The 24695-nt window shown below is 42.6% G+C and overlaps 1 non-coding gene across 1 annotated transcript; it reads left to right on the plus strand.

Annotated features, from left to right (window-relative positions):
• The first annotated feature begins 23066 nt into the window (after positions 1–23066).
• Positions 23067–23173, plus strand: LOC145511786 (U6 spliceosomal RNA). Its single transcript, XR_014058165.1, has one exon. It is a non-coding gene; the product is annotated as a U6 spliceosomal RNA (small nuclear RNA).
• Positions 23174–24695: the final 1522 nt, after the last annotated feature.

Genomic DNA, 24695 nt, shown 5'->3' on the forward strand with positions numbered 1-24695 from the left:
GAATGCTTCTGGATTCTGAAATCAGGGTGAATTTTTAAGAAATGCCCTCTTTTTTGCACATTTCACAGCATGCTGAAAGACCAGGCTACAATCCTGCCATTCCCCACCCCCACAACCTTCCTCCTTTCTTTTAAGTTTTGGCCTCTGTGCTAATGACAAAGGGAGCCCCGAGAAAGAGGACTGTTCAGGCCAAGCTCCTTGGGTGCCCAGCATGGGCTGCAGTTGGAAGGAGGGGGTTCCCCTCCACTAGAGACAGAGCGTCTCAAACAGGAGCCTCTGCCTTTTTCCTAAGACGGAAAGCCCTGGAGATAAGGCTGATCTTAAGAGAGATAGGGATGCCACTGACCAAGGTTTCTCAACTTCTCTTTATTTTTGGTTTGCATATTCACCAACAAAGATCCTCATTGTTACGAAGCAGTCTGAAACCTTTTGCATGCATTTAAGCAGAGTGAATTTTCTTCCTCTAATCCCCAGGAAGAAGGAGGAGAATCAATATTTATTAAATGCTTAATGTAAGGCAAGTCCCTCACAAACACCCTCATTATAAATCCTATAACTACCCAAAGAGTCAGTTTTATCTGTTGCCTTTTATACTTATCCAAAACTAAAGCTCAGAGAGGGGAAATAACTTTTCTAAGGTCATACAGTAAACCCACAGTGGAGCTGGATTTCAAGCCTAAGTATCCCGGGCTCCAGGATCCTCACTCCTGTTCTCAATGCTAGGCAGTCTTCTTCCTGCCATTTTCTCTTGGCCCATCATTATCTTCCTCTAATTCTACCTCCAGTCCTGAAGGATGATTTTACCAACAGCATCTTCCACCACTCTCTTCTTATTCCTAAAGACAGGGCAGGTGCCTCTGACTCAGCTCCCCAAAGGAGATTGCTAAGAGTGTGGGAATTTCTGAACAATTTCTTGTGGCGTTTTATGACCAAAAGAATCAACAATAGACTCTCTTCTGATATTTCCACCTTGTATTTTTCTAGCTATTCTTATGCTCCTTGATGTTAGGATGACATTTCTTTTCCATCTTAGTACAAACAGGTTAAAAGCCTGGGCTCTGGAATAAGAGAGAGCTAAGGTAAAATGACCTGGGTGGCTTTGTGTAAGTGATTTCAGGGTGTAAAATGAAGGGGTGTGTGTGTTAATCATTCAGTCGTGTCTGACTCTTTGAGACCCCATGGACTGTAGCCCTCCAGGCTCCTCTGACAATTTTCCAGGCAAGAATACTGGAGTGGGTTGCCATGCCCATCTCCAAGGGATCTTCCCAAACCAGGGATCGAACCTGGGTCTCTCTTTACAGTCTGAGCCACCAGGGAAGCCCCAAGAATACTGGAGAGGGTAGCCATTCCCTTCTCCAGGGGATCTTCCCAAACCAGGGATCGAACTTAGGTCTCCTGAATTGCAGGCAGATTCTGTACCGTCTGAGCCACCAGATAATCACCCATTTTTGTGAGCAGTATGTGAAATAATGCAAAGAGCTTAGAGAAGTGACTGGCACATAGAAGGTGCCTCTGTAATATTTCTCCTCATTCTTACTTCTCTCCTCCTCCTCCTTCTTCTCTTTATTATTGTAACTATTCCCCCTAGAAGTTGGAGGCAGAGCAGGGTGGCACAATTGTATGTCCGGTCTGCCAGCAATCCACAGCCTGGGCCTTGCAGGGCTTGACCACCAGCAGGCTCTCAGGGAAGCCAAGCAGGGGTCAGTGGAGGCAAGCCCTCTTGGTTTTGCCCTTTTTTTTTTTCTGTCTCCAGAGATCTCACTGGTAACAGGAGTAAGAATTGAGGGTGGAGATTGGAGGGCTGGAAGAAGCAGAGCAGACAGGGCTACCGCAATTGGAGCTTATGTAAAATACAACAGTATGAGCACAATGAAAATAATGTGGGCTTTGAATCTAACTAAATATGCTTGAGTTTGCCTCCACTGCTTATGAGCTATTTGTCTTTGGGCACGTTATTTCGCCTCTCAGACTCTCAGTCTCTCCATCCTAATGTTTATTGAGCTGTTACCATACGCCAGGCACTTTGTTGAATATATAAATATTTGTATGTATTTTGTATACTATATAAGAGGGTATTCACATGCACTCTGTAAGGTGTTATTAGCATCCCAGTCTATTTTACTCTTGTGATTCTTATCTCCCTGTTTAGCCAATATCTGTGAAGCCATGTATAGGGGGCTTCCCTGGTGGCTCAGCAGTAAAGAATCCACCTGCAAAGCAGGAGACTTGGGTTTGATCCCTGGGTGGGTAAGATCCCCTGGAGAAGAAAATGGCAACCCACTCTATTCTTGCCTGGAAAATCCCGTGGACAGAGGAGCCTGGCAGACTACAGTCCATCGGGGTCGCAAAAGAGTTGGACAAGGCTTGCAACGAAACAAACAAATGAAGCCACATACTGTGCTGGGAACAGTGATGTGTTAAGTGAAGAATGGGATTTGTATTCTGGCAGTAATTTGAGGTATTGGGGGTGGGGGGGTGGGGGAGGTCAGCATACCTAGCACATAGTGTGTCTTCAATAAATGCTAGTTTCCTGCTCCTGTGCCCTAATTCATCCCATTGTGATCCACAGAGTTCAACTATTCAATTACATCACATTAAATGAACATTTTTAGAACACAAAATGGTTTAAAAGTGGCAGCTACATGTGATCCAACAGAACCCAGAAGACAGACAGCCTGCCCGGTTTAAGGCAGGAGCAGCAACCTCCCAGCGGAGGCTTGAGTGGGCTCGTTTCCCTTGACTTCCCAGGAAGGCAATTCCATCCCTTACCTTGTTAAACCCAGTTCTAAAAGCAAAGCATTAAAACAGACTGTGGAATGCTCACCGAGGTAGAAAACCAGAGCCCAGCAGCAGTGCCCCTCACTGAGAGTCAGTGGCTGGAAACAAGAGCAGAGGAGGCTGCCCCTGACAGACTGGTGGCGGCCACCAGCCTTTCCTGTCTCCCCTCCCACCTCCGGGCAGGGGCATGCTGCCTGGCTCTCTCCTTCCCCGAAGTCAATCCAACCAGGACACAAGCCCCAAGAGAAAATACTCCCTGTTGGAACTCAGGCAAAACACTACCATCAAGGGGGACACCCAGAAAAAGTGTACTCTGCCCCAAAGTAATGATCCCTTTGCAAAGATTGGCCAGCTCAAGGAATTCAACCCCATTCACATCTGAATGCCTCTGGACAACCATTTGACTATCTCATCTTATTACTAGGGGCTCTCGAGGACAATCACTAACCATTATCGATGCCTTACTCTTGTTGATTAGGATAATGATATCTAGTATAAATGGCTTCCCTGGTGGCTCAGTCGGTAAAGAGTCTGCCTGCAATGCGGGAGACCTGGGTTCAATCCCTGGGTTGGAAAGAGCCCCTGGAGAAGGGAATGGCCACCCACGTCAGTATTCTTGCCTGGAGAATTCCATAGACAGAGGAGCCTGGTGGGCTACAGTTCATGGGGTCACAAATGAGTCATTCAGTCATGACTGACTGAGTGACTAACGTTATCCAGTATAAATAAAATCTTCACTAATTTCAGTTGTGTATAATGAACAGCCTTTTTATATTTCCCCCTAGGCTTCTTTGCTCTGAATTAACTCTGGTTCCTGAAGTATGGAAAAAGTAAACAAGGTTTTGTTTGGATTCTACCCCTCAGTTTCTCTGGACTGAAACACACAAAAGTGCCAGAATTGTCCTGTGATATGATAATGGTTTCACAAAAATGTTATAGAACAACAACAACAACAACAAATTCCAGTGGTTTTACAATTAAAAAGATAGGGGTGTGGGTAAACTGTTCGGTCTATTTCCAATTGCTGTGTATTTGCATAAAAGCTAAACAAAAAATTCATGCTGAATGAATTCAACACAAATTCATGTTAACTTTAGCCAAATGAGTATCCAGGTCATTGAAAACAGAATCCCAAATGGTAGATTAAATATTTCACATGCTCATATCAAATTCTCATATAAGAACTTAATCAGTATAAAATTTCTGAAAGATGAGACAAAACAAATATTAGGGACTTAAAAACAAACACACAAGAACACAAACAAAAAACACAAAGAAACAAAATCATCTAAATAAGTGACCTTAGTCTTTCTTTGTGGCCCTTAGTGATCCACTTAAAGGAGTTCAGCTAATAAGGTGACTTACCTGTGTGAACTGTGCTAATCATTCCCAGTGTACAGGTGTCCCTCACGTGACAAAGTCAACTTGTGTCTGGAGAAGCTGCCAGCCAAGCACTCAGATGTGGGCTCCAGGCCTGGATTATGGAACAAGATCATCTCCCTAGCCTGTTCCGAACTCTATTTTGTTTTGGTGTGTGTGTGTATGGGGGGGTGTTGTTTGTTTGTTTTTTTCTTTGGTTTATTTATTTTTGGCTGTAGTGCATGGCTTGTGGTATATTAGTTCCCCAACCAGGGCTTGAACCCATTCCCTTGGCAGTGTAAGTGATGAATCCTAACCCCTGCACCATCAGGGAATTCCAAAAGTCATAATTTGATTTTTTGTGTGGCCATGTCACAGAATCTCAATTTCCCAACCAGACACTAAACCCAGGCCAAGGCAGTGAAAGCCTGGAATCCTAACCATTAGGCCACCAGAGAACTCCTGAACCCTGTTTTGAGGTTAAAGCAGGGCAAAACTTATGAAATGGTTTGAAGATCTAGGACAGAAAATAACTTGAAACAAAAATGGAAACAATTAAGTGGTTAGATTATGAGTGATTATTGTATTTCTTTCTCTCAAGAGATTATTGAAATGAATTTCATTACTTTTACAGTACAAATAGAAAATTAGAAAAATATTTAATGCTATATAAGGTAACTTTAAAAAAATCTCATGTTGGTCGGCCCACTTAAGGGGGGTTTTATAATGGTTAATGGGCTTCCCTTGTGGCTCAGCTGGTAAAGAATCTGCTTGCGATGTGGGAGACCTGGGTTCGATCCCTAGGTTGGGAAGATCCCCTGGAGAAGGGAAAGGCTACCCACTTCAGTATTTTGGCCTGGAGAATTTCTGGACTATATATAGTCCATGGTGTCGCAGAGTTGGATATGACTGAGTGACTTTCACTTTCACTTTGATAATGGTTAATTCTATTTCCATTTCCATTTGTTTATAGAAGCTTGCATAATACATGGTAGACCCATAAAGGTACTCCAAAAATCTACAAAACCTCTCTTCTATCAGCCATTATAAGGGAATAAACTTTTCCCCTTTTCTAAACCGCTTTTATTAACAAAATCCTTGAATATTCTCTCCAGTACATTCTTAACAAATACCAAAAATATATAGAGGGTAAATAGCATGAAAATAAAACTTGAAAACATACATTTCCCCCTTAATTATAAAAAGTAATATAAGGAATTCCCTACTGGTTCAGTGGTTAGGATTTGGTGCTTACATTGCTGGGGTCCAGGTTTAATCCCTGGTTGGAGAACTAAGATCTGCAAGGCACAAGGCAAAGCTGAAAAAGAAAAGTAAAGTAATATAAGCTCCTGTAAATGCTGGAAACTATAAAATAGAACCAAAAAAATATTCACCCCCAAACCTACCAATTGGAATCAACTTTTGTCCATATTTCTGTGTAATAGGCAGGAAGCCACCACTGCTGGGGGTTCTTTTCCAGAAGACTTGGCCCCCCTCAGCTGAGTGGCAAGCATGTACTAGTATGAGTGGTGTTTGTCACCATACTGCTTATGACCCTTATAATGGAAGTGATTTACTTGAACACCACATAAATTAAGGAAATCTGAGTGAGAAAACAAAGAGAGTTGTTTCTTTTTTTTTTCTAAGAGAGTTGTTTCTATGCAAACTAGATTGAAGGCTTCAGAAAGATGCCACAAGACAAGATTTTTTAAATAAAAGGATTCAGCACTCAGGAGGCCTTGCAAGGGTCTGCCCTGAGTGGCAGGTGCTGTCCTAGGTGCTGCGTTCCACCTTCTAAGACCATGCTGGGCAAGGTGGGCACAGGGGCAGAGGCAGCCACGTGGCTCATCACACGCTGGCTGCTTCCATCCACTAAATCAGGATCCGGAAATGAAAAATGTATGACTGACCTTGTGCTCTCTCCCTTTGAGACAGGACCGCTGGACTGGAAATCTCCACAGCTAAAGGACTGGAGACTCAAGGAGACCTGTGAGTTCTGTACACTGTGAGGCTCTCCTCCATCCAGGTCCTCAGGTCAGTGACTCACGGGATAAATTGGTTATAACTTTAACTAAGCACCAGCTCAAGTTTCCCCCTGCTGTCCCAAGGAAAGGACTTGGCTTTTCCTTCTGGTTTCCGTGATTTGGAATGTGGCCCAGGATATTTAGGGATCAGTCAAATTCAACCAAAGCTGTGTTGGTTCAGATTCTCATCTAGATGCCCTATTTAAGAAGGTTGGAGAGCAGGAAGCATTCCTGGATGGAGTCCCAGCTCGGTCCCACGGCTGGAGAGGCCTCTGTCTGTCCTGGGTCCCTGCGTAGGGAGCTTCCCAGAAAGTTTTGGGCAAGATGAACGGCCCAGGCAGAGACCACCTCATTTATCATCCACCTCACCACCGGCATCACTGCCCCGACGGTCCAGAGGGCTCCCGCAGTGGGCTCTGTTGTCCTTGCTTGTCTACACTCTTCCCAGTATTGCTGTGGGGTCCCAGTGCTTGTCCCATTGGATGCCTTTTGGTGGGAGGTTCAATCAAGGTGTAGGAGTGGGAAGCAGGGAGCCGTTTGACCAGAGTGAGGGCAGTGAGATGCCTTCTCCTGGGATCTGAATTTTGAGCTAAGGGCAGAAAATGGTAGGACAGCACCTGAGGGAGATCATCACCTCATTCCTACTGACTGAGAACCTGAAAGCAGCCCAGTTCCTGTCCCTTTTGAGCCTGGAGACTCAGATTTCTCTTTGATTCTGTCAGCTACCCCTAGGTTCCACTGAAATCTGTTTGTGTTAGACTAGCCAGAGCTAAATATTTCTGACTGAAACCGAAGAGTCCTGAGGGACATAACTCATAGTGGTGTGTGTGTGTGTGTGTGTTTGTGTGTGTGTGTGTGTGTGTGTGTGTGTGTGTGTGTGTGTATACAAACACATGTGTGTGTTCTGCCCTGGAAGCACAGCCTGGGTCTGCATTTTCAGAGCCGATCATGCAACACACATATATTCAGTCTATCACATGTATTTCTTTCACTAATATCTAGGCCATTGAGCTAGTATACAAAACAAAAAAGGGAATAAAATTCAGGACTTTGTTTCAAGGCTATAGCTTATATGTGTTTACACTTAGCCAGGAGAAAAATCCCACCAATATATTACACCACATCTCATGGACACCTATTGGATTATGAGCCAAGTCCTTCTGCATTGGTGGGGGTGGTGGTTGTTGGTGAGGGGTTGGGTACAGAGTATGGCTGTTTCTCCTGCATGCCCCTGCCCACCAGCAAACAACTGATTGTTCCACAGGGTCAACGCTGATCTAATCTAGGCCAATCATATTTTTCTCCATGGCACTCAGAATGAGAATGGGGTCAGAGGGGAGGGCAGGGCTGGAGAGAGGAAGAAAGGCGGAAGAGAGAGTTAGTCAGTTTCCTCCAGGTGCTCAACCATGAACACTTGAGTGGCGTGGGAAGCCGTCTTCTGCCCACCAGGGGCCAAGTAGCCAAACCATGTAGTTTGTTAAGGAAGAATGAAGGGACTGCCAGGGAGAAACCAGAGAGGCAGCCACTCACCCAGCTGCTGGCTACAGCTCGCTTTTGATACCCAGCTGCGTGCCTGTCTTGGGATTCTGTAAGAACCTTGGGTCCTGATAATGTATTCCTACAGGTATAACCAGCTCAGGTGGGTTTCTGGGCTTGCAACTCAGAATCCAACCAATACAAGCATAAATTCCACGTGCTGTGGAAACCCAACCTACAGAATGATCTTTTCAAGGAGTAAGGAGAGGTTCCGAGGCCACCTGCACAGAGGAGGCATTTCATTCCTCTTTCTTTAAAACCACAGAAGGTTCACCATTCCCTAAGCACCAAGATGCTTGTCCTAGGTCTGTTCAGTTCAGTTCACTTGCTCAGTCATGTCCATCTCTTTGCAGTCCCATGGACAGTAGCACACCAGGCCCCCCTGTCCATCGCCAACTCCTGGAGTTTATTCAAACTCATGTCCATTGAGTCGGTGATGCCATCCAGCCATCTCATCTTCTGTCGTCCCCTTCTCCTTCTGCCTTCAATCTTTCCCAACATCAGGGTCTTTTCAAATGAGTCAACTCTTTGAATGAGGTGGCCAACGTATAGGAGTTTCAGCTTCAACATCAGTCCTTCCAATGAACACCCAGGACTGATCTCTTTTAGGATGGACTGGTTGGATCTCCTTGCAGGCCAAGGGACTCTCAAGAGTCTTCTCCAACACCACAGTTCAAAAGCATCAATTCTTTGGTGCTCAGCTTTCTTTATCGTCCAACTCTCACATCTGAACATGACTACTGGAAAAACCATAGCCTTGACTAGACGGACTTTTGTTGACAAAGTAATGTCTCTGTTTTTTAATATGCTGCCTAGGTTGGTCATAACTTCCCTTCCAAGGAGTAAGCATCTTTTAATTTCATGGCTGCAATCTCCATCTGCGGTGATTTTGGTGCCCAGAAAAGTAAAAGTCAGCCACTGTTTCTACTGTTTCCCCATCTATTTGCCATGAAGTGATGGGACCGGATGACATGATCTTAGTTTTCTGAATGTTGAGCTTTAAACCAACTTTTTCACTCTCCTCTTTCACTTTCATCAAGAGGCTCTTTAGTTCCTCTTCACTTTCTGCCATAAGGGTGGTGTCATCTGCATATCTGCGGTTATTGATATTTCTCCCGGCAATCTTGATTTCAGCTCGTGCTTCATCCAACCCAGTATTTCTCATGATGTACTCTGTATATAAGTTAAATAAGCAGGGTGACAATATACAGCCTTGACGTACTCCTTTTCCTATTTGGAACCAGTCTGTTGTTCCATGTCCAGTTCTAACTGTTGCTTCCTGACCAACCCAGTATTTCTCATGATGTACTCTGTATATAAGTTAAATAAGCAGGGTGACAATATACAGCCTTGACGTACTCCTTTTCCTATTTGGAACCAGTCTGTTGTTCCATGTCCAGTTCTAACTGTTGCTTCCTGACCTGCATACAGGTTTCTCAAGAGGCAGGTCAAGTGGTCTGGTATTCCCATCACTTTCAGAATTTTCCACAGTTTATTGCGATCCCCACAGTCAAAGGCTTTGGCATAGTCAATAAAGCAGAAATAGATGTTTTTCTGGAACTCTCTTGCTTTTCGATGATCCAGCGGATGTTGGCAATTTGATCTCTGGTTCCTCTGCCTTTTCTAAAACCAGCTTGAACATCTGGAAGTTCACAGTTCACGTATTGCTGAAGCCTGGCTTGGAGAATTTTGGGCATTACTTTACTAGCGTGTGAGATGAATGCAATTGTGGGGTAGTTTGAGCATTCTTTGGCATTGCCTTTCTTTGGGATTGGAATGAAAATTGACCTTTTCCAGTCCTGTGGCCAGTGCTGAGTTTTCCAAATTGCTGACATATTGAGTGCAGCACTTTCACAGCATCATCTTTCAGGATTTGAAATAGCTCAACTGGAATTCCATCACCTCCACTAGCTTTGTTCGTAGTGATGCTTCCTAAGGCCCACTTGACATCACATTCCAGGATGTCTGGCTCTAGGTGAGTGACCACACCATCATGATTATCTGGGTCGTGAAGATCTTTTTTGTACAGTTCTTCTGTGTATTCTTGCCACCTTTCTTAATACTTCTGCTTCTGTTATTTTGAGCTAATTGAGAGGCATTGTTTAGACCAGCTCTCTTGTCCCTAGGACACACCTTTAGTGATTTTAGAGTGACTTACCTGATTTGAAAATTTGGGGAGATTAACTAAACATGTTATTTCAGCTTCTTGATGTCTTTCATCCTCTTGAACAGTACCCATCTGTGGGCAGCACTGGCTTTCTTTGCTCTTCCATAGGGCATTTTGCAGGCCTGCGACCAGGTGTGGACCAGAACTCAATTCAGGTTACAGGCCCAATTTCACACTTCCACTAAGTCAAAACCTTGTGTGTACCTCTCTCAGTAGGAGAGATGACATTTGGCCTCCATCTTTAATCTTTATTTTGTGTCTCATCTTGTTTAGATCCTAGGTGAAAAAAAGAGTGTAATTTAATGGGGACCTCTTTGGAGACCTCAGCAAACTGTTCTTCTGATTTTCCCAGTCCTATCTTTATACATGCTGAGTTTCAGTGTTTCCCAAATGCTAGTTAGGGAAGATATAGTTTGCTATGTTCAAGAGATGCTTTTATAAAACCATCATCTGTACAAGGTTTAAAAGTCCTGACATCAAATTCATAATAGCATTTTGCAGCAACTTCACTGCCTTTATTCACATGTAAAAACAGATTCTTTGACATGTTCATCTTCTTTTTCAGTTTGATAGCATTATCATCTCATTTATCCTAGCTCTTATTATGTTTTTTCATGACAATTATTAATTTGTTTTTCAGATAGTGTCATTCTTTTTTTCTTCCAGTTTTATTGAGATATAATTGTCATATAACACTAAGTTTAAGGTGTACAGCGTAATGATTTGATTCACATACCTCATGAAATGATTATCACAATAAGTTTAGTGAACGTCCATCATCTCATATAGATATAACATTAAAGAAATAGAAAAATATTCCTGTCATGAGAACTCAAGATTTACTCTCAACTATTTTTATATGTAATATATAGCAGTGTTAGAGGAGGGCACAGAAACCCACTCCATTGCTCTTGCCTGGAGAATCCCATGGAAGAGGAGCCTGGCAGGCTACAGTCCATAGGGTCACAGAGTCGGACACGACTGAAGTGACTTCACACGCACGCACGCAGCAGTGTTAATTGTATTTGTCATGTACATTATACCCCTAGTACTTATTTATCCTATAACTGGAAATGTGTACCTTTGGATTGCCTTCATCAATTCCCTCTCCTCCAGCCCCACATCTGGTAACTTCAAATCTGATCTCTTTTTCTATGTGTTTGTTTGTTGAAGTATAATTGACCTATATTATGTTAGTTTCTGGCAAAAGACAGTGATTGAATATTTCTCTACTTTTCAAAATGATGACCATGGGAAGTCTAGTTGTCACCTGTCATCATTCAAAGATAGCATATAATTATTGACTATATAATCCACAGTGTACATTTCATACCCATGGCTAACTTATTTTGCAACTGGGAGTTTGCATGCCTTAATCTGTCTCACCTAATTCCTCTCCCCCCACACCCCCCCACATCTCTTGTCTCTGGCAACCGTCTCTTCATTCTCACAGACATGAAAGCAAAAGTCGCTCATTCATGTCCAACTCTGTGCAACCCCATGGACTGTATAGAATTCTCCTGGCCAGAATACTGGGGTAGGTAAGCCAACTCTTTCCCAGGGGATCTTCCGGACCCAGGAATCAAACTGAGGTATCCTGCATCGCAGGCGGATTCTTTATCATCTGAGTTACCAGGGAAACCCTCTCACAGATATAGTTGTTATTATTATTATTATGTTTGCTGTGGGATCTTAGTTCCCCAACCTGGGATTGAACCGGTGCCCCCAGAATTGGAAGCATTGAGTTTTAAACATTGCACAGCCAGGGAAGTCCCAGTCTTTCTTTACATAATAGACAATATTTTTTATTTCCCTAGAGAAATAGACTCAACACTTTTCTGAAAATCGGTGGTTTTCTCAGTCTAAATTTTTCCCCCAACTTATGATAAAGGCATAGGAGCAAAACAATATTAGAAAAATAGTGGAAGAATGATTAGAAATGGCAGCTGACACTCAGCCTGGGGATTGTAGAGATGCAGAACCTGAGTAAACAGGAGGCAACGATCTTTGCTTAAGGCCATTAATGCACGTGGCCCAGGGCTGCCAGGTCATCTGATTTCCAAAAAGAAGCTGAAATCAGATTTTTACATTAAATTTCACTTAAAAAAATACTACCTCAATTAAAAAAAAAAAATCACTGAGCATATCTACAAAATACGTTTTTTGGCAGAATCCTCCATAATCCCACCAGGGACTGGCCAGGTTGTTTATTATCAGAAGCCAGAGGGAGCTTCTAAGGTGGTTGGACATAGCCGACTGCCTGTGTTATGAGATCTCTTTGGGGAGGACTGGGCCCCTCTTAGGGACGGACTGTCTTCCTTTGCAAGGGTTGAGACGCTTGGACCGGGGGACAGAGCAGGTGGGGATGGTGGGTTGATCCTGGCTAAGCACCTGGTTTGCTTTTAGTCTGGGGCAGCCGAAGCTGCAGGTGACTCCCCAGTGCTTTCTCTGAGAGTCCAAGCTGACCATGTCCACTCTCAGGCTTTCTTTCCCTTACTTTATCTTTCCTGCCAACCTGCCCATTCTCACTGCTTCCATTGAAAACCAGAGAAGTTCAGCTGCAGTTTCAGAATCTGGAGATTGGTGGGTACTTGGTACATTCTAGTCACTGCAGGACGTGGCTAAACAGCTGAACCAAGGACAACAGTAACTAACCAGAAAGGCAGAATACCTGGGATAAAATACAGCAGCCAGAAAAAACAAAACAGCATTTCATTTGCTGTGGAGAAAATATAATCATTAAAGAACCCCAAAGGAAGGCTACTACTTTTTTTTTTTTTTAAACTTTTGTCCACTCTCTGTGGCATGTGGTATCTTAGTTCCCAAACCAGGGATGGAACCCACACCCCCAGCATTGGCAGCACGGACTCTTAACCACTGGACTGCCAGGGAAAGCTTGAAAACTACTTTTTATGAGAAACATATAGAACATGTTATGCTCTCCTCTAAAACTGAGTGGCCTTTCAGAGAGGATGTGTACACATAATACACACTTACACGTTACACAACGTTTTCACACAGGTATACTACTTTTATAAGACTCTTGTTTTAATAAATTGTATTAAAAGTAAGTTTATGTTTTAGAGTATGTTTCTGTTAAGTGATTATTTGGATATCCACTTTTGAAAAATTGCTTATCCAAGTTTATTGGGTCATATCCAACTGGATTATCTTTTCTTATGGATTTGTAGAAGTCTGTATTCTTTCTTTCTCTCTCTTTTTTTTTTTTTTGGTGGCCTACTCCAAGGTCAGGCTTCCCTGATGTCTCAGATGGTAAATTATCTGCCTGCAACGCTGAAGAGGCAGATTCCATCCCTGGGTCAGGAAGATCCCCTGGAAAAGCACATGGCAACCCACGCCAGTATTCTTGCCTGGAGAATTCCATGGACAGAGGAACCTGCTGGGCTACAGTCCATGGGGTCACAAAGAGTCGGACACAATTGAGTGACTAACACACACAATCCGAGATCATGCCGATATTTTTCTGTTATTTGCTTTTGGAAGGTTTACTGTTTTACATTTAATATTTACATTATAATCCACTTGGAATTAACTTCTTTTGTGTAAGGTAGGGATCAAGTCCTTCTTTGCTTCCTTTCCTTTCCACCTCCCTTCCCTTTTCATCTGGACATCCTACTGGCCCAGAGTCACTTTCTAAAAGACTATCCTGTTCCCACTACACTGCATATAACTTTGTCATAAATGAAGATTGTGAGTCTATTCTATTGATATTTCAAGTTTTTTTTTAAATTTTTTGTAAGCTTTAAAAACCACCCATATGTGGTAGGCAGTCTCCAAGATGGCTCCAAAAGCTCTTGCCTCCTGATATTTACACCCTGGCGTAGTTCCTTCCCACATTGCACCAAGATCGGCTTGTGTGACTCATAGAATACAGCAGAAAAGATGGAATGTCACCTCCAAAATTAAGTTATAAAAGATACCACGATCTCCCCCTCTCTCTCTTTCTCACTTGTTATTGGGGAAGCCAGCAGTCATCTCTGAAGGATACTCACACATCTTTGTGGAGAGATTCACATGGCAAGTAACTGAGCCCTTTGTCCAACAGTCCGTGAAATAAGTATGTGAGTGAACTTGGGAAGAGATCCTCTAGGCTTCAGGTGACTGCGGAGCTGGCTGATGCCTTGACCACAACCTCATAAGAGACAACAGCCAGAACCACCCAGCAGAGCTGCTGCCACATTCCTGACTCTCAGAAACCAAGTGAGATAATAAGTTTTTGTTGTTTCAAGTCACTAAATTTTGGGGTAGATTGTTACTCAGAGTGCATGCGTGCTAAATCGCTTCAGTCGTGTCCGACTCTTTGTGACCCCCATGGACTGTAGCCCCCTCCCAAGTTCCTCTGTCCATAGAATTTTCCTGGCAAGAATACTGGAGTGGGTTGCCATGCCCTCCTCCAGGGGATCTTCCCAACCCAGGGATCAAACCTGCGTCTCCTGTAACTCCTTCATTGCAGGCAGATTATTAACTGCTGAGCCACTGGGGAAACCCTGTTACACAGCAATAGATAACAAATATATCATTATTCCATTTAAAAAAATGTTTATATATTCAAAAATACAAGCAGAACTCCTAAAATTTTCACTTTATTATGAGTCGTTGAAATGATAAAGGCATTTGTAAAGCAGAGGATTACTTAATGACTAATGCCTTACACTTCTGCTTCATTGACTACGCTGAAGCCTTTGACTCCGTGGATCACAACAAACTGTGGAAAATTCTTCAAGATTTTTGGAGTATAAAATACCAGACCACCTTACCTTCCTCCTGAGAAATCTGTATGCAGGTTAAGAAGTAATAGTTAGAACTGGACATGGAACAACAGACTGGTTCCAAATAGGAAAAGGAGTATGTCAAGGCTGTATATTGTCACCCTGCTTATTTAATTTGTATGCAGAGTAAATCATGCGAAATGCCAGGCTGGATGAAGCACAAGCTGGAATCAAGATTGCTGGGAGAAATATCAATAATCTCAGATATCCAGATGACACCACCCATAAGGCAGAAAGTGAAGAGGAACTAAAGAGCCTCTTGATGAAAGTGAAAGAGGAGAATGAAAAAGCTGGCTTAAAACTCAACATTCAAAAAACTAAGATCATCACTTCATGGCAAACAGATGGGGTAACAATGGAAACAGTGACAGACTTTATTTTCTTGGACACCAAAACTGCTGCAGATAGTGACTGCTGCCATGAAATTAAGACACTTGCTCCTTGGAAAAAAAGTTAAGACAAACTAGACAGCATATTAAAAAGCAGAGACATTACTTTGCCAACAAAGGTCCATATACTCAAAGCTATGGATTTTTCATTAGTCATGTATGGATGTGAGAGTTGGACAATAAAGAAAGCTGACCACCAAAGAACTGATGCTTTTGAACTGTGGTGATGGAGAAGACTCTTGAGAGTGCCTTGGACTACAAGGAGATCCAACCAGTCCATCCTAAAGGAAATCAGTCCTGAATATTCATTGGAAGGACTGATGCTGAAGCTGAAACTCCAATACTTTGGCCACCTGATGTGAAAAACTGACTCATCTGAAAAGACCCTGATGCTGGTAAAGATTGAAGGCAGGAGGAGAAGGGGATGACAGAGAATGAGATGGTTGGATGGCATCACTGACTTGATGGACATGAGTTTGAGTGAGCTCTGCAAGTTGGTAACGGACAGGGAAGCCTGGTCTGCTGCAGTCCATGGGGTCTCCAAGAGTCGGACATGACTGAGTCACTGAACTGAACTGAATGCCTTACATGTCACAAAATCACAGGCAGTTCTGACTTTGAGCCACCAGCGCTACAGAAAGTATGCGGCAGACAGAGATAGAATGAGAAATGCAAGATTAAATCTAGGATTCCAGGATAATTTCTGTGGGTCCCTCCTTCTGGACAATTTATGATTCTGATAGAAGCCAAAGAACTCTATTTCTCTAAAATCCTTAAGATAAAGAGTGGTCACCATTCTTCATCTTTCTTCATTCCTACAGCAGTCTTAAGTTATTAAATTGCTTTAAATACCAGCTGGAAAATGCAATGAGTATTTAAGATACAATGTACAGAGCACTTTGCCTGGGGCACATAGGCAATGAAAGGAAGTCTTAGGAGGTAAGACTGAGTAAGCTGATGTCTTTTTGGTAAATTGATGTCTTTTTGCTCTTGGCCATTAGAGCTGTGATGAGCCATGCAGGAGCCATGCACCACCTGGCCCAGGGAAGTGGTAGATTCCTAAAGGCAACCTGATAGTTCCTCAGGCCTCTGGTCTTGGTACCACTGCTTGCCTGTTGTAAAAAATCCCTGGGTATACAGAAGGGCGTGTTACAAATACAGATTCCTGAGCCTCACCCCTGAGGATTCTAGGTGATTAAGCTAGAGGTCGGGTCAGGAAATGTACATCTGTGACAGCCTCTTATGGAGAGTCTATGGACATCCAGGTTTGAGACCGAGTTCTAAGAGATTCTCGGTGGGCTGGCTCTGTTACCCGCAAGACTTACGTGCTCATTCTCTCTATCTCTCAATCCAGAGCCTCATCATACAATTGTCTCTGATAATTCCTGAGACTCTTTTGTTTCTGGGACCTGCATGGCTTTGGGGCACCTTGTTTCTTGTACAGTTTCTGCTCCTTTTGCTTTCTTGGTTTGGGCATCACCTGATATTTTGGGAAAGAAATTCCCTACTCCAAACTTGGTCCTTGGGAACTTCACCCTCAGCTTGGTCCTCACCAGCTCCCAGGGAAGAATCATATCATTTTGCTTAAATGTCATAGTTTAAAACCGAGTGCCTCCCTCAGTGCACACACATGCGTGCATACAGGCGCGCACACACACACACAAATCACACATACTTCCCACGCTCTCTCCCATCCAGGCCGGGGCCAGTGGAGGATGGAGGATCCAGCTGGTTTCACATTCGGGTTCTTGAAAGCCTTGTCTGAAGCCCTCCATACTCACTTCCATCCGTCTACTCCCTTCCCTGCAGCACCACAGCCAAATGAATGTGGACACTGAGCTCTGGATTTTGTTCCTTTCAAAAACATTTTTGCGGGTATAATAAAATTAAACTCACAGCAAGTAGAGAGAACAATACAGCGAATCCTCATAGACCCATTCACCCAAATTCAGTAATTATGAAAAAATTTGCCACACTTACTTTATCTACTCTTTTTCTCCCTTCTGTTGAATTCTTTTCTTTCAAGCCAGCTTCAGACATTTCAGATATCTAAATTGGGCAATACTATGAGGCTGTCTTTCTGGTAAATCTTCTGTCTTCCTGTCTGGAAAACTACTACTTAGACACCAATCATGGCCTCCTCATATGGCTTTTGCATCCAATGCCTGAGCCCATCATATCAACGTGCATCTCTGTATTACCACATACATTTCTCAAACATGTTTCTTGTCTAAATCAAGATCCAAACCAGGTTCACAAATTATGCTTAGTGGTTTGTCTTTTATATCCATTTTAATGTGGATTTCTCCCCACCCCACAAGCCATTGACTTGCTGCAGTAACTAAGTCTGTTTCCCACAGCCTTCCCAACATTCTACATGTGTCTGTGTGGTTCCTTTGGAGTCATTCAACTTGCTTCCCTCTCTTCCTTGTTTCCAGAGGCTTGATTAGGTTGCTTCAGTTTTTTAGGCAATAGGTGATGCCATAGGCTTTCTCATGGAATACCTCAGAAAACCTGTAGTATCTGGTTGTTTTGCTTTTAATGATGCTAAGATCGTTCAGTGGCTTTAGGGGGTGACCAACCTGATAGCTCATTCTAAAGTTTCCTAGTACTGGTTCATCACATTAGTTTCATCCATTGACAATCCCAAGTGAGTTCTGAAGAATTTCTGCTACAACAGCACAACTGGTCCACTGGTTAAATTTACCTACAGTCATCCATTGTACCTCTTTGCTCCGAACCTCCAGGAGATATGGCTTCCCCTTGTGACTGTATCTCCAAACCCTAGAAAACTGCTTCTTAAACCTTTAATGTGCATATAAATCCTGTTAAAATGTAGGTCTAATTTAGGAGGATTGAGGTTCTATATTTCTAACCAGCTTCCAGGCTATTCCAATATTGCTGATCTGTGGCTATACTTTACTGAGTAAGGCCCTAGGGCATCTTTAATAACTAAAATCCCACAGGAACCAGAAGGAGCTATGTACAGTCCACACAGAGATTTTCAAGAAACTGGCCCTGAGGATCAGGGAGTACATCTAAATTGGGCAACACTATAGGGCTGTCTTTCTGGCAAATCTTCCATCTTCCAATCTGGAAAACTGCTCCTTAGAGATCAATCATGGCCTCCTCATATGGCTTCTGCATGCAATGCCCAAGCCCATGACGAGACCCTTCTTATTGGGCTGGACCACTTACATTTAGCTTCTTCCTTCTCCTCTCCTCGTGCATATTTCTGTTTGTTAAGTTCTGCAACAAGAGATGGAAAAAGTACAGTTAAAAATGTTCTATGCTCTGGTTGTCTCCAGAACTTAGTATACTGGGAAGTACATGGACCAGTATGTGCCATAGAGGACTGTTTGCTATCTCCAGAGTACCTTGGAAAAGGTCAGGGCTTTTGGCCAGACCCCCCTGGAAGAACTGACAACATGTGATGCATGGAAGGGAAGGGGCTGTACCAAGACCAGGGTAATAAAAGCAAATTGTCCCCAGCAGCGAAAGTCGTGTGTCCCCACAAACGACTGCCCTAGAGGTTTTGCTGTCCAAATCTCAGGGCTCCCAGTTGGCATCTACTCACTCATATCTCTTGGCTTGATGTCCTAGATCATGTACTAGTTTTGAGATCTCCTAAGGCTTCCCTGGTGGCTCAGATGGTAAAGAAACTGCCTGTAATGGGGGAGACCCATGTTCGATCCCCGGGTCAGGAAGATCCCCTGGAGAAGGGAATGGCTACCCACTCCAGTATTCTCGCCTGGAGAATTCCATGGACAGAGGAGCCTGGTGGGCTACAGTCAACTGGGTTACAAAGAGTCGGACACGACTGAGTCACTAACACTTTAACGCTCTGGCTCACTTAAGCTTTAAGGTCCTTCCAAATATCCTCTCTGGTATTTTTGGATCCATCTTCCAATTTTCATGCATGTTTTATGGCTCTGCTTACACTTGTGATTATGGTGCAGGGATGGTCCCAAGCCTTGGACAAAGACAGCTCCCTCCTACATGTAGCCTGGCATACCCCACATCTGGCCAAAAGACAGCTCCCTCCTACATGTAGCCTGGCATACCCCACATCTGGCCACATTCAACTCAGGTCTCTGTGTGCAGAAGACCAGTTGGGATGAATCTGAGCAACTGGAGTTATATTGGGAAACATCTTAATTCCTAGATGAGGTTGCCCTGTGTGCACTGAGGAACTGCTGAAGGTCATCAAGCAGGAAAGGAGCAGTTCCAGATATTAGGTTATTTGAATATGTTTTCCAGGTTGAGACACTTTTAAGAGTATTTTGAGGCATCAACAACGAGCATGCCTCATTAAAAATCTCAGAACATTCTGTCCTCCTGCAGCCCAGCCGTGGTCTCTGGGTTCTCACTGTGACATTTTTCCCCGGGGTAAATGTCATCTTGTCTCAGTTTACTTATAGTTCATTTAGACCATCAAAGCAATAATAATTCCCAAAATAGAGAGCAATTCTCTGATGATCAATGGGATACATGAAAAACATTTTAATATAAGAGTGAAAATGAAAAGGGTGGTTTGTTTTTTTTTTTTGGCTGCAGTAGGTCTTCATTGTTGCATGGGTTCAGTAGTCGGGGAGCGCTGACTTAGTTGCCCTGTGGCATGTGAGATTTTAGTTCCCTGATGAGGGATAAAACCCACATCCCCTGCATTGGAAGGTGGATTCTTAACCACTGGACCACCAAGCAAGTCCAAGAGAGTGGTTTTAATATAACTAATAACTTCCCTCTCATTCACTCCATCAACCCAATTTGTGTTATTTCTTTCAAGACCATGCCCAAAGTATTTTTCTTCTATGGAGCCATTCCTGACTAAATCTACCACCTCTTGAATCAGGATTTAAAGCTAGGAGGTATCATGATACAGACTTTAGAATAAGGCAGATAAAGATTTGAATCCCAGATTTGTTACTTACATTATCCAAAACGAAGGTCAAATTTATCTGTATTATGAAGCTATCAATTCTGTGTTATCTCTATTAATACTTATTTTAACTCAGTGGCAGTCTCCCACCACTTTCTTGTTAAGATAACCCAGATCTATTCAAATATTGGGTGGAGATTCCTTGATCTCATGAAAGGTGGATCCAGCTCCTGATTTGTACAGACCGTGTGACCCAGTTCTGGCCAATGAGATACAAGGTGAAGTCTGATGGGGGCTTCTGGGAAAGATTTTCATCCCTAAAGTACGTGCTTGGTCTACCTTCTTCCTGCTTTTAAACTTGGTTGTGTAAGAACATGAAAGCTTCTACTGTGAGAGGCAGATGAGTGCCAAGACACTGACTCAGAGCTCCGAGTTATGAAACTGCTGACCAAATGCCAGCAGTGGTGTTAGGTGCTGGGGGGACAATGAAGAGCCAGTAACAGATATCCTCTCTGCCCTCCTGGAGCTCAGAGTCTAGTGGAAGGTGATGACCAGCGATCAGAAACTGTGCAAGTAAATATGAAATCACAACAGTGACAAGTGTTTTCAAGAAGAGGAACATGTTCCCGGATTAATAAATCATGGAGAAATGTATCTTCCCAATATACCTACACATGATCTGGGAGAGTAGAAGATGGTTCTCTGGGGATGAGATGGTGGAGCACGATCTGAAGGAAGGTTATGAGCTAGTTGGATGGGGGATTAAAGAGACCAAGAGATTTAGGGATATGGAACAGCAAATGCAAAGACACTGGGTAAGAGGGAACATGATATATTTGCAATTGTACTTTCATTTTTAAATTTAATTTTATTTGATCAAAGTTGTATATTTGTGGATGTAAACTACAATGTATATAAACTATATGTAATTTTAAAAGTCAAATAATTACCTTGAGTAATAATATTGAAAATGATATAGGTTAATATTATCAAAAAATATCAGTCCATGCCTCACTTCTCCCCACTTTCCAATCCCACTCCTCAGGGGCAACCCTTTTTCATTATTTGAGCTTTCTTTTTCAAATTCTACCATTCGCTTCCATATTTCTAAGTAGTATGCTGACTGGCCAACCCAGAACACAGTTCTGTGACCCAGGTCTGGCCAGTGAGATAGAGGCATATAGGAGGCTTCTAATGTCAGTGCATTTCTTTCTTCATAAATGACTTAGTTGAGTTAAGCACCACCCTCTCCTCCTTCTTACTGTCTTAAGCATAGATGTAACGGCTAGTGTTGAAGGGGTCGTCTTGTGTCCACATGAAAAAGGCCAAGAGACTCTCAGAGATACCACAACTTAGTGTTGGGACCAATGCTAACTTTCAGAGCATTTTTTTTTTTTCAAATGAGAAAAACTAAATCCTATCTTTCTAAACTACTGTTAATCAGCCTTGATATTACTAACAGCCAAAAGCATTTCTAATTGATGTTTAGTTGCTAGTTTCTGATTTATGAATTTTGGGCGATAGCTATTGGCTTTCTGTTATAGAAGATGACTATTTTGAGCTTCCCAGGTGACACTAGTGGTAAAGAACCCACCTGCCAATGCAGAAGATATAAGAGAAGTGGGTTCAATCCCTGGGTTGGGAAGATCCCCTGGAGGAGGGTATGGCAACCTACTCCAGTATTCTTGCCTGGAAAATCCCACAGACAGTGGAGCCTGGTGGGCTGCAGTCCATGGGATCACAATGAGTCAGACATGACTGAGCGACAAAGCATGCACACACGCAGATGGTAATTTAACTCTCACAATCTTTCACATCCTCATCACCCACCTAATACCAGTATCTTCCTCCTTTCATCTTCCTTGTTGAGGTTTATCACCAGTTTTAGTAAATTATCATTCAGTAATTCTGTTATGAAGATCATATGAATATTATTCACTGTTGAACCAAGTATGTGGTAAGATTAATTTGATTATATTTCCCCCCAGAGCTACTGAATGCTAAATCTTTGTTTCGTTTTCTCTGTACCTATTCCTAATACTTTTCATACCCTCAAACAGCATCTCAATATAATTTTCCATAATGTTAAACTTAATTGTTGGGTTCAACCCTTCACCCCCACCCCAAGACCTCTGTTGGATGAGAGAATTTAGTTGCTCCCTAAGCCTGCTAAACCATTATCATTTTCTGCCATCCCTCTAATTTTCTCCTCTGTTGCCTCCCCTCTTTTATGAATCTTAAGACTATCTCTTTCGGGGTTCTTTCTGTTCTCCCATGTCTTAATAGAACACATTGTCTAGTATCTTTTTGAGAAAGGATGCAAGGTTTTAGAACTTGAGCTTCTGGAATTGAATTTTTTTTTTTTTTCTGGAATTGAATTTTATTCTACTTTCATACTTCACTGATAACTTGTCTAGGCATATAATTCAGCATTTAAAGGTTTTTGCCCCCCCTAATATCTTGAAGCTGCCAGTATTGTTGAATGAGCTAATATATTCTGATTCTTCTTTTTTTTTTTCTCTTCGGTCATGCCTCATAGCTTGTGGGATCTAGTTCACCAACTAGGGCCATGGCAGGCTGTGAAAGCCTGAAATCCCAACCACTAGACCACCAGGGACTTCCATTTCTTCCCCTTTCTTTCTTTTTTTCTTATTCTTGATCTTTGTGTCTGAGCAGTTTCCTCTTTGTTTGCTTCATTTTATTTTCATTTCATTTCTCTGGGCTAGAAAGATCAGCCCAAACATTTTATGATAATTGCTTCAATTTACATCATTTAGAACCCACTGTGCTGACCACCGTGTGGGTCATACCAATTAGAAGACTTAAAATACTTGAGCTCTTTAAAAATCGTATTTTACCTTTTTTCTGATAATTTTCTTCCCAACATTTTTCCATTCTCTTTTTCTGAAATACCTCTTAGTCATGTATTAGATCTACCTGCCTGATCTTACAACTGTTAATTTTTTTTTCTCTTTTACTCTCTATTTTGTTGTCTTTTTGTTCTACTTTCTGGGAGATTTCCTAGAGTCTATCTTCAAATATACCATGGAAGGCTCTTTTTAGGCTTTCATATTGATATTTTAATGTCTACAAGCCCTTTTTGATTTCCTGATGGTTGTTTCATTGCTTTTAAATAGTATGCTGGTGCTCACTTCGGCAGCACATATACTAAAATTGGAACAATATAGAGAAGATGAGCATGGCAAGAGTGCAAGGATGACAAGCAAATTCAGGAAGCATTCCTTAAAAAAAATTAAAAAAAAAAAGTAGTATGCTGTTCTTATTTCATGGATGCAATGTTTCTCATATTTTAATTATACAATCTTTATTCCATCTTTGTACCGTTTGTTTTCCTTAAAATCACTCGTTTAGTTACATTTTGGTTAAGTCTTTGTTTTGGAGGCTTTTCTCAAATGTCTGACCCCTAACCTCTTATCTATATTTCAGAGTGTGGCAGAAAGAGCTCCTTAGAAACTCTCTGTATGAAGGTAGGACTTGTTGACTGATGGACTTTGTTGAAAGGAGATGTATTAGAGAATAGCCCTCTTTTTTCTTTCTTTCTTCCTTGCTTTCTTTCATTTCTTCCTTCCTTCCTTCCTCCCTCTCTTTTCTTTTTTCTCTTTCTTCTTTCTCCCCCACTCTCTCTCTCTTCCTGATTGGGAAACACCCACATCAGTATCTGCAGATCTTTTCTCTAAGACCTTACGATTAATCCAAAGAAAGATCTGATCTCCTACTTTGAAGACAGGCGTGGCTGCTGCTGGTATAAACTTGGTTCCTGGCTCACTGGGCTGGGTGGAGGAAACTAGGAGATGGTATCTCACTGATTAGCATATGGCCTTCACAAACTCTCCTTGTTATAGGTCCAGTGCCTCACTCTTGATGATTCCCTCGATATACCCAAGTCTGCAGTCTTCCTGGTTCAGTTTGTCTAGAATACACTTCTGTCTCCTGCCAGAATGAGGAGGGATGGTGTTATGGGCTGAATTGTGGCCCCCACCTAAATTCATAGGTTGAGGTCCTAACCCTTAGCGTGGCATACTCCATTTTATTGCACTTCACTTTATTGTGCTTTGTGTGCATTGTTTTGTTTTTTTTTAACAGACTGAAGGTTTGTGGCAACCCTGTATCAAGCAAGTCTGTTAGCACCATTTTTCCAATGGCATTTGACCACTGTGTGTCTCTGTGTCACATTTTCACGATTTTTGCAATATTTCAAACTTTTAAATTATTATTATATTTGTTACAGTGATATGTGATGTGCTCTTTTAAAATTTTTATTTATTTATCTATTTCTGGCTGTGCTGGGTCTTCGGTGCTGCGTGGGCTTTTCTCTAGTTGCAGTGAGCCAGGGCTGTTCTTCCTTGCAGTGCATGGGCTGCTCATGGCAGTGGCTTCTCTTATTGCAGAGCACGGGCTCTAGGCACATGGGCTTCAGTAGCTGTGGTGTGTGGGCTCAGTAGTTGCAGTTCCCGGGCTCTGGAGCACAGGTTCAATAGTTGGGTGCTTGGGCTTGATTGCTCCGTGGCATGTGGGATCTTCCCAGACCAGGATCGAATCCATGCTTCCTGCATTGGCAAGTGGATTCTTTACACTGAATCACCAGGGAAATCCAATAAGTGACTTTCAATGCTACTATTGTAATTGTTTTGGTGGCACCATGAACTGTGCCCATATAAGATGGCCAACTTAATTGATAAATGTTGTGTGTGTTCTAATTTGTCCACTGACAGGCCATTCCCTCATCTCTCTCAGGCCCCCCTATTCCCTGAG

The sequence above is a fragment of the Giraffa tippelskirchi genome, chromosome 6 (genome assembly GCF_054371585.1).
Source record: "Giraffa tippelskirchi isolate mGirTip1 chromosome 6, T2T-mGirTip1v1.2.pri, whole genome shotgun sequence".
In the NCBI taxonomy this organism is placed as follows: Eukaryota; Metazoa; Chordata; class Mammalia; order Artiodactyla; family Giraffidae; genus Giraffa; species Giraffa tippelskirchi.